This window comes from Anomalospiza imberbis, chromosome 4 (genome assembly GCF_031753505.1).
Source record: "Anomalospiza imberbis isolate Cuckoo-Finch-1a 21T00152 chromosome 4, ASM3175350v1, whole genome shotgun sequence".
Lineage (NCBI taxonomy): Eukaryota > Metazoa > Chordata > Aves > Passeriformes > Viduidae > Anomalospiza > Anomalospiza imberbis.
This window is the reverse complement of record NC_089684.1, coordinates 65,878,860-65,889,006: the sequence shown is the minus strand read 5'-3', so window position 1 is coordinate 65,889,006 and position 10,147 is coordinate 65,878,860. Positions and strand designations below refer to the sequence as shown.

The 10,147-nt window shown below is 44.1% G+C and overlaps 1 long non-coding RNA gene across 2 annotated transcripts; it reads right to left on the bottom strand.

Moving 5' to 3' along the window:
* Positions 1-2,522: 2,522 nt before the first annotated feature.
* LOC137473150 (uncharacterized) lies at positions 2,523-9,100 on the bottom strand. 2 transcript variants are annotated; one of them, XR_010998627.1, is made up of 3 exons: positions 8,215-9,100; positions 2,814-2,880; positions 2,523-2,676 (listed from the first exon to the last, which is right to left on the bottom strand). It is a non-coding gene; the product is annotated as an uncharacterized lncRNA (long non-coding RNA). The 2 variants fall into 2 exon arrangements; XR_010998626.1 differs by lacking the exon at positions 8,215-9,100 and adding an exon at positions 6,742-6,869.
* Between the last annotated feature and the right edge of the window lie 1,047 nt (positions 9,101-10,147).

The following is a 10,147-nucleotide window of genomic DNA, read 5'->3' as shown; positions in this document are numbered from 1 at the left end:
CAGGTGTTCACCAGGTTCAGCCACCTCACCTTTGCCTGAGCCCCCTGCCTGGGTCTGTGGACACCCCAAAAACACAGGGACTTGCACTGCTCTTTCCACAAAAGGCAACATGGTGCACGAGGGTCTCATCTCACATTTCTGGACCTACTCCTTGCAGCTCATGTGAGGTTTTGAGACACTCTCAGATGAAGTGACTTCGTTACACACTTTGGCTTTTGTACAAGTTTTTTTCAGGCTGTTCCTTTTGGATTTGGGACGAGGACAGCAGCAAGGTCTAAAAGGATTAAATTTAAGGATAATAAATGGTACTTCAAATCTACACCAAAAAAAATCTGCCTCCTGAGAAAATGAACTTCCTTGTCTTTCTGTGACATCTTTGTGAGCTATAGGAGGGGAGGGAGAACACGGAAATGTACAACACTTGGCACTGGCTACACCTCAAACTAGTATTTCAACATTTTACAATCAACTTTGGCCATGTGACCTATGCGGAAAGATAAACTGAGATATTTAATCCTATTTTTCTTGTCTTTTTTTTTTCAACATAAGGAAGTGAAATTCATGTAGTTGTTGTTAAATTACAGTACATTATTTGCCCATAAGAGAGAATAAAAAACATTACAGAGTTGTTTAACATAGGTAAGGCTGGGACTGGGTGTATGTTTGTGACCAAGTACTCTTTACTACCTTGAAAACTCTCAGTGAGCTTCGCTATTTCTCCCTGGCTGTGGCATTTAGGGACATGTCAGCTCATCACAGGTGAGGATTGCCCACCATTTGCTTTTGCAACCAGAGTATGAATAACAATTTCCCAAAAGCCAATTGCATTTTGAGATAAAGCAGCAGCAGTTACTATAATTTCTGCTTCATCTCCAGAATATCATAAACTGTTGAAATGACAGCTACTTATTTGGTGAGCTGCACACTCTGTTATACTGTGATGGGGAAAGCCAGTTCAGACCAACCAGAGACACAGGTCTGCCACCACCCTGGATCAGGAGCATGCTCCAAGAATGTGTGGAGATGCCAGGGTACCCTCAGCAACTCCTTCCTAATGAAGCATCCCCAGGGACCAGCATGCAGCCCTGAAGTGGCAAGGGCAGTCTTGGCCCCTGAGACACAGTGGGTGAGGTTATGAGTCCCTGGCAAGGCAATGTTTAGTCAGCATTGTCAGCTGAGATGAGGACACAGGCTGGGAAAATCTTAATGGGGACAGAAGATGTTCAAAACACTCTGCAGACTGTGCCCATGACTTGCCACAGTGCAGTCTGGAGGGTACACTCTGATTTTCCTGTTAGCACAAAGAACGGACCTCAAATGACTGAGGGGTGCAATAGCAGTTGTCAGAGTGCCGGCACTGGAGATTGTCTTCTTCAGCACCTAGGGTGGTGTGATTTCTGAGATCTGTGGCTTTTTGCTTTTGGTGGTTTTTTTTGGCTTCACTCCCACATGCTAACACATGCCAACATCTTCTTTAGGTCAACATTAGTCTCATCATATTATTTAAACAGCTTTTTGTTGCAGTCTGCTCAATCCATGGACATGTTGGCCTAAGCGTGATAACAGCTAAAGATGAAACATACCTTTGTAAAGGCACTGCTGCAACCTCCTGGGACCTGCCAGCTGGACATCTATACAGCCTAAGCAGGGCTTTTCATCTCAGGTGTTATGAGAGAATGGCATCCAGGTTTCCAGACTGGAGCTGGCTCAGCTTTGTCCAGCCCAGAGCAGTGGCAGGTGAGGCACACACCCCAGGTACCTGTAACCATTCCCGGAGAACCTCTGCTGCCAGCCCCAGCCCGGCTCCACCAGCTCCCACCGGCCAGGACGGACCGAAGGGGAGGAGCGAGGGCTTGTGTTTAACCAGGCCCAGTTCCCCGACGCGGTCTGCCACGTCCCCACAGGAACCCTTGCACTGGCACAGGCAGGAGGCAGGGGGGTGAGCTGTGCAGCCCAAGGCAGTTCTGCAGGATCAGCCCAGCACCTGCTCCCGTCTCAGCCTGCCTGCATCCACAGGGCGATGCTGAGGGCACAGCAGCGGCAGCACACCTAGCAATGCCCTGGCAGGTAAGCGTAGCACGGCAGAGCAATGTGAAAGCCCCACCTTTGGCACAGAAAACATCTTGTACATAAAATTGGGCAACGCCACAATGCGCTGTGACTCTGCCTGTCAGGCTGCTTCTGATGCTCAGCCTCAATATTTTCTGCTATGAGCCTTTTTTATCAACTGGCCGCTCTGCTGCTCCCATTTATTCTTGTGAGTAGGTTTATTACTAAGATAATTCTTGGGCCTAACACAGCCCCCGTTCCCCAGCAACTTACTCCACCAGGCTCCTCTCATCTCTTCTGCTGGCTCGCCCGCGGCTTGCACAATGGTCTCACGCATCTGCCCAGGGCTTAGGAGGGGCCAGCAGCAGCATCCACCAGCGAGAGAAGGATCGAGCACCAATAGCTTTTTCACACGTGGGCGCTGCCCGGGCGGCTGCTGCCCCCAGCTTACTCCTGCCATGGTCTCAGCATCCTAAGGATGGCAGTGCTCCCACACACACCGCCACCACCGCTCGCCCTTAAGAGGTTCCCTCCAGTTCACTTGAGAAATGGATTTTCATGTCTGCAAACAGGGAAAGCTGTGGGCAGACCTGGCCTGGCTGTTGTGATCCACAGAGGCTACATTGCCTGTAATAGGGAACAGACAAAAATGTTAATGAAAAACAAAGGATGAACAGGCTTCCTGTGTCATCACTCCTCTGTGGGTCTGATTTGGCTGGTATATCAGGCTGCACCTGCGCAGAGGTACATTCTTCTCATCTTACCACAACCGTGGAAAATTCCTACCAAGAAGCATTTCAGGATTTGACTTTGGCAGAACTTTGGAACACCCTGGAACAGATTGTATAAGATAAGGGATCACATGTAATAGTCTTATATACACATAACTCAATGACTTTGTATATTTCATGAGAAGTCTTTAAGGAGAGATTACTAAGACATCCTAGCACCGCATGTTATGCTGGGGGGAAAAGAGAACATGCTTGCCAAAAAGATGTTTCAGAACAGCTTTCTGATACTTCAGTTATAAATTAAAAAGCATTATTATAAATTAATCTTGACAGGCTTTCTTAGAGTCTTTCCTGTTTTCCCATTGTCAATTCCAGTCTTACCAGTAGAGTCCTTTTTCTTTTTTTTTTTTTTTTTTAATTAGTTGTTACCTGGCTATTTCTTAATTGGTCAATTGATAAGCCCCAAAATGAGTAGAGGGGGTGGAAACATAGTCATAATCTGACAAAATTCTATCTATACGCTCTTCCGGAATGCTTTTCCTTGCAGTCTGACATTACAACCTCAGTGTAATGAGCAGGACAATGTCACGGGGTTGGACAGGACTTAGAAGTCTCAGGTCTTGTTCCCTGTAAGTTTTCTGCTTCTGTTGAGTTTGATGTGAAAGCAACACAAAAGGGTTAGCACATGAGAGCAGATGGAAACACACCTCCCAAAACAAAAGATGAAAGCTACTCTTTTAATGAAATCAGAAGAGGAAAGGCAAAACGTGAAGGCAGAGTGGAAAAACCTGCAAGAGGTCAAGAAGGAAAACAAAGGGCAGCTTTATGTAAGCAGCTATTTCACTCCAGAAATGGCAGGGCAGGCTAAGGAGCTGCTACCCAGTGTTTTTAATATAGCAATTCAATGTAATTAGGGCTTTGCTTGTTCCAAGAAGATAATGGCAACCCAAAAGATAAGCTTTAATAGTGATGAAGCTTAAGAGGGCTGAGAAGAGAGAAAATAGACAATGAATAAGGCTCTTCTTCTCAAAAACCAGAGGAATGCTAAGGAAAATGGAGACGATTCTCTACATTTTACTTTTCCACTTTGATCAGAAGGAACAAAAGCTTTTGATGACTGCTATAGGATCTGTTGATCAAAGATAAAAGCCAGGTCCAAATGAGCTAATATCTGATTGAAGGGTAAATATAGCAGATCACAATTTTCTAGTAAGAAAGCAACTTTTGGACATCTAGCAGATGGCATAAGAGGCTCAAACTGATGAAAGCTAGAAATAGATACATTTAAATTGACATAAAAGGCTCAATAACAAGGATGAGCTGATACAGGAACTATGATACAGATGATAAAGCTGGGCAAATCATTGTAAAATTTCTGCCAAAAAGCTGTTCAGAGGCATCCACTTGAGCTGCATCCCAAACAGGACAGACACATTGAGTGAGCAGTGCTGCATTGGGCAGCCATAGCATCAGCCCCCGTACTGCAGCCCTGACCCATCACTTCTGCTCCCATGGGTTTAAGCTGCCAACACCTCCCCACTTGGTGAAGAGTTACCCTGGCAGCTTGCTAGATGACAGCTTGCTAGCAGGCTGTTGCCAAAGCAACTGCTTGTGTGAAATTTTGATTTTTGGTTGGACATTCCCATTAAAAGAGCCTCATGCAATGGGTGTTCTGGTCCAGTGTACTATGGGGGGTCTCTGCCAGAACAGAGACAACAGTGACTATTTTGAACTCTTATTTCTACATTTGCTCAGCCCAAACTGCAAAGCAGTTCAAATTTTCTCAACTTGCTTGCTACTAAAAGGAATGCTAAGAGAGAAGAAGGTATTTCAGAGTAGCACAAGATGAATAGTGGAGAAGAAGCAGAGTGATGGATTTGCTTCCACACCATTTACAACCTAGGAGGAAATATATTAACTCCCCAGGAAGATCTTTCCATCTCTTTAGCAGCTGCACAGTTAGAATTTATGGGTATCTGTGCTGAGTCTGATGCAGGATCCATTTAGCCCAAGATTTAGTATCCACCACTGTCAGAAGTCAATAACCAGAGAAGAGAAAGAGCAGGACAAGTTTATCTACTGTTCCCCAGCATCCCTTCAACCTCCATGCAGTTCCACCTTGGGGGATTTCTGCAGATGAACAGGTTTTCTGTTTATTTAGTAATTGTCAACACACAAGTACTCTCCCTCTCAAATAAAACAGATGGAAGCTCAACCAGACATTGTTGCTTTTTATTTTACATAGGTAATTTGTACACTCCCTTCACCTTGCTGTCATTACTTCCATTTAAACTATACTTGACTTTCCTGGGCCTGAAATATAGAAGGAGAATAATGTCTCATTGTGGGGAAGATGGGAAGGAACATTCACCTTTGGAGACTGTGGTAGTTACTCTGACATGCTTACCCATCTAGCAGCATTTCCACTGCAGTTCTGAAGATTTAGCCCTCATTCTGTCTTGGCTTTTGAGGCACTAAACTCACTTTAGAGCAATGTGCCCTTGAAAATCTCATTTTGAGCATTTCTGAAAATGTTGGTGTTTGCTATCATTGATTTTAAGGAAGGAGTTATGGATGAGAGAGCTACTTTCCACAAGGCAATTCAAGATAAGCAATTGAGAAATAGCAGACACACTCTGTCTGCAGGAACAAATAAAGCTTACAACAGCCCCAATATTGCAGACAGCAATTTTTGTTGGCAGGTAGGTGGCAACTTTAGTGCCAGGGTCTGCCATAGGTGCTCAGGCTATTCAGATCATGCCCAAACACTGTACTGGTTGGGAAGATAGCCTGACACCTGGCAGAAATGCAGCAGATGTAATGGACATATTGGGCATAGCATTGCTAATGTATCAAGTATGTCCTGTGCACAAGGGGCAACAAAGTCTGGCTCCAGCTGGCATCTCATGTATCCAAGATCAAGGATATGCTGCAAGTGATTTCCAAGCTGGGAAGTGATAGAGCAGAAGAGCTGTGAAATTGGGCTTTAGAAAAATGAAGTGCAGTGACTAAGTAAAACAGGAGGAGACATGAGGACTGGATGTTCTGGAAAGAGAAGGCAATTGCATCTTAAGAATAATTTTGAATGTTGCCTTTAGATCTTGCTTGGAGGGCCTTTTTTTCTAAAGCTGCCCTTACTTTCACTACAGTGAAGTGCCAGAAATGATGCTTCAAAAGTACATTTAATTATTGTATTCATAAATTCTGTGCTGAAACATAATCCAGCAAAGGCACTGGAAACAACTGAAATCAGTTTTTCCCCAGTACAACAGGACACAGATATTATAGAGTACATTTCTTCTTCAAATGCTCTGCAAAACCCCCAAAGGCTTGGACTTGCATGGAGAAGAGCAGCCAGGGGTGGTCAGGCAGCTGCAGCACTCGGGTCCCAACCCCTCTGCTTGAGCTGGGGTTTAGCACTGGGAACTGGATGAGCAAAAGAGCTGGAGAGGGACTTTTCACAAGGGCATGTAGTGACAGGAAAAGGGGAAATGGCTTTGAACTGAGAGAGGGTAAATTTAAATTAGGTTTTAGGAAAAAATTCTTCACTATGAGGGTGGTGAAGCACTGAAACAGGTTGCCCAGAGAAATTATGAATGACCCATCCCTGGAAATGTTCAAGGCCAGGCTAGATAAGGATTTGAGCAACTTGGTCTAGCGGGAGTTACCTCTACCTGTGGCAGGGGCTTGAAAGTAGATGATCTTTTATTTCCTTTCCAACCCAAACCATGCTATAATTCTATAAATGCAATGATTATATCTTGCCTTGTCATTTATATAGCCATATGTATACTTTATTGCTTATTTTAAAAATTATAATCTACATTTTAGAGGTACCACAGTGGCTTTGCTACAACTGCTTTGGAGATGGTCTTGGTAGGAAAGGCAAGGCTGCAATGTGAGTCCATAGGGACCCCAGACCACAACAAGGAGATATTTGGGATGTCCCTGGGTTGATTACCTCTGCAGATAGTGGCCTTCTCTGCTGCAGTGGCTCTGGGGAGCTTTCTAAGCTTCAGTAAGTGTCAGCACATCACAATCAGCTATACTCCAACAAGTCCAGAAGAGCGGCAATGCCAGCTTTGCAATGCCGTACCCAGTGCGAAAGCACGGTAAGGATCACTGGGCAAAGAAAAGCAGGAGGGGACAGCCTGCAGAAGGGAGAGGTGCATTTGCTTTTACTCATCCTCCCCAGCAGCTCAAAGGCTATTCTGCATGATCTGGCATTAACTCAGCTGTCCCCACCCTGCTGGACTCTGGCAGTGTGACTGTCAGGAACAGCAGTGGAGATGGCATTTCAGTGTAAGGGAGCAAAGGCTAACCAGGAGTGCTGGATTGAAGGAACAGCAAGAGACCAGCCTTCCATGACAACATCCTGCTCCTAGCTTGCTCCTGGTTCTCTCAAATAAGAATAAGTTCGTTTAGGGCGCTAGGTCCCCTGCTGGCACTCAAGCATAAGTTTGGAAAGAGTATCTTATATTCAGAAGCACACATTTTCATGAATGAGTTTTCTGCAGGGTCTAGAGTGAACATTAAGTGCTGGTTTGTGTGGCTTTAGATACCAAAGCACTGTTGTTTTATTCTCAGGCTTTTTTCCAGCCTGCAGATGTTCCTAGCAAAGGCAGAAAGTTTAGAGGGAAAGAAAAACCAGCAACATGCCTTCCAGTCTTATGAAGAAGAGGAAGGCATCTATGCAAAACACAGTTCAGGATCAGGTTTATGTTTGACAAACATAAACTCTTTCTACCATCTGACTGTGCTCTAGTACAATTAGAGGTTCCTAACCCAGCTCTGAGATATGATGCAAAAATTTGATAGAAGTGAACTACAAAGGCAAAAGAGTTTTTCTTTATGATGAAACCTCAGAAGAGTAATTAATTTAATCAGCAGACTTCAACACCACCTTTCATAACCTGAAATGTGCCAAGAGGTTAAGCTATGGGGGCCAATCTTTATCTTTGTGACCTTTACCACCAGGAAAATTTACAAATGGCAATTAGTAGATTCAGAGGCCAAAAAAAATTAACTCAGACAGAGAGTATGTAATAAACCTCTGGCACTTAAGCCAGCAAGTTTGAAAGCAAAAAAGCCAAGACAGAAGTTAGGCTGTGCAACATCCACCAACAGCAGCAAAAGGAATTAGCATTGATCTTAGGAGAGGTATGCAAAACATCAGTTGTCGTATACTGAGGTCATAAAAGTAAACACATTTATTTCACATGGGATCCAGAGTTGCTGGACAGTATTTAAGAGAACAAAAGCAAACTACAAGTGATTGTATAGATCCTTGATAAGATACTTTTTCTCTTAGTTTTGCCATGAACCTTGGAACTTCTAGCTCCCTACCAGAGTAAAACCCTTTTCTTTCAATAGCATGCAATTAGGTGAATTACCTGGTATAGATAAAGCTGCTCTTTGGAGAGATCTTACTTACAGTGAGACACCATGATCCATAGGAGCAATAAAAAGAGGGGAGGCTCACGTACCAGGTAAAAAGTCAAAAAATTCTTACAAAGCTCTGTTTTGTTCAACATACGCTCCCCACCACAGTTCTTCCTGGACAAAATGAAGTCTCTGTTCCCTTTCCCTACAGATTTAATCCCTTTAAAGAGAAATCTTTATCTCTGCAATAGAAATTGCCTGTGTTTGTTTATTCAGCAGTAATGCCTGGGTGCACCTGAAGGATCGACACTGAGAACTGCAGAGCTGTAGGAAATCCTGCCACACTTGTGGGAAAATTCCAAAGTGGTGGTCCTGCTGCCAGGGCATGAAGCACCTCAGCAGGACCCAGAACTTAACCAAAGCAGCTATTCTAGAACAATGCTCTACTTCTACAAATGCCATCTCTAAAGTTGTCAAGAGACGCTTAATTTTGAAAGAAAAAACAGCTACAGTCATTAAGTAAAAGGAATTGGGAAATCACTACCAATACAGTGTCCTAGCTAAGCATCCCCACTAAACACAGTGAAGAAGGCAATAAAAAACTCCAGTATCATTCTGTTTTTGTATTCACCCCCATCTAGAGCAATTTATTCACACATCCTGCTAAAGAAAAATATATAGGTTGCTTGCTGATATACAAGCCACAAGAGCAAGCCTCAGTCACAGCAAGACAAGCAGCAGCAGGACCATGGCCCAGAGCTATAATAATACTTTGCTGCCTCTTTGTTAAACAAGCATCTCATTAAAACTAGATACCACACCACTGCCCATTGGTTCTCTCCACTCTGTGATAAAGCCCTATTACCTATGTGTAAAACCTGCAATTTTAGGTCCCACTGCATCTCCACAAGGTTTCCCTTTTTTGAGTTAATTGCTTGTAACTTTTCTGATGTCTGGTATGAACAGAAATTTCTGAAATCAGTAATTGTGCCATGTTCTTCCTCAATAGGCAGGTCTTTGAATAGTTAATGGATTTAAGACAATATTGATATGGGTCTGATTAACATTTACATTCTTGTCCCAGCTATTTTTTTCTGTTTGTGAGTTTTTTAAAGGAAATACAAGTTACAGAAGAGCAAAGTAACAGTCACAGTGGCAGCACAGTGGAAGTGAACAGTGACTGATGTTTTGCTGCTGCTCAAGATGAAGTCCTTCCCCCCAAGCAGGTCATATCACCATTCCAGCAAATACAGCTAGACTGATGACAGAGTCTGGTGGTGTCTGCAGCCATTCTGCCTGCTCAGTGTGTAATGGCTCTGGTAGTGTCAGCAGCTCTGCCTCCTCCCCTCTGCCATGTGCAGGGAGAGCTTCAGGTGTGAGTCCCTCTGGGATGGAGAGGGAAGGGGAAGGAGTCACCTGCCTGGCTGGGCTCAAGAGGACCACCTACAAAGCACATAAGCAGGGACAATGGAAACAGTGTCATGGGGGAAGGTTAGAGTATAAACCAGGCCCAGGCAGCAGTTAAAGTGTTCTGGGTCTCTTGAACTGGACCAAATTACCTTCAACACAGTCTTATTACATCTGTTACCTCACAGGAGCAGTTGCACAGTCTCTACACTTCAGGAATTCTCCAGAGGATGGTATTCTGATGCACTAGTGAAAGTTTAAGTTGGTATGGTGGGTTGACCCTCACTGGACACCAACTGCCCACTAAGTCACTCTTACCATTCCCCTCCTCAGCAGAACAGGGAGGGAGAAAATAAAGTGGAAAAAAAAAACCTCATGGATCAGGATAAAGGCAGATTAATAAAGCAAAAGCAAAGGCTGTGCATGGAAGCAAAGGGAGCAAAAAAAATTTATTCTCTACTTCCCATCAGGAGATGGTGTCCAGCTTCTTCCTGGGGAGTAGGGTTTCAGTACACATAGCAATTGCTACAGAAGAAAAATTCCCCACTCCCTCCCTACCACCACCCTCCCTTCCTCCT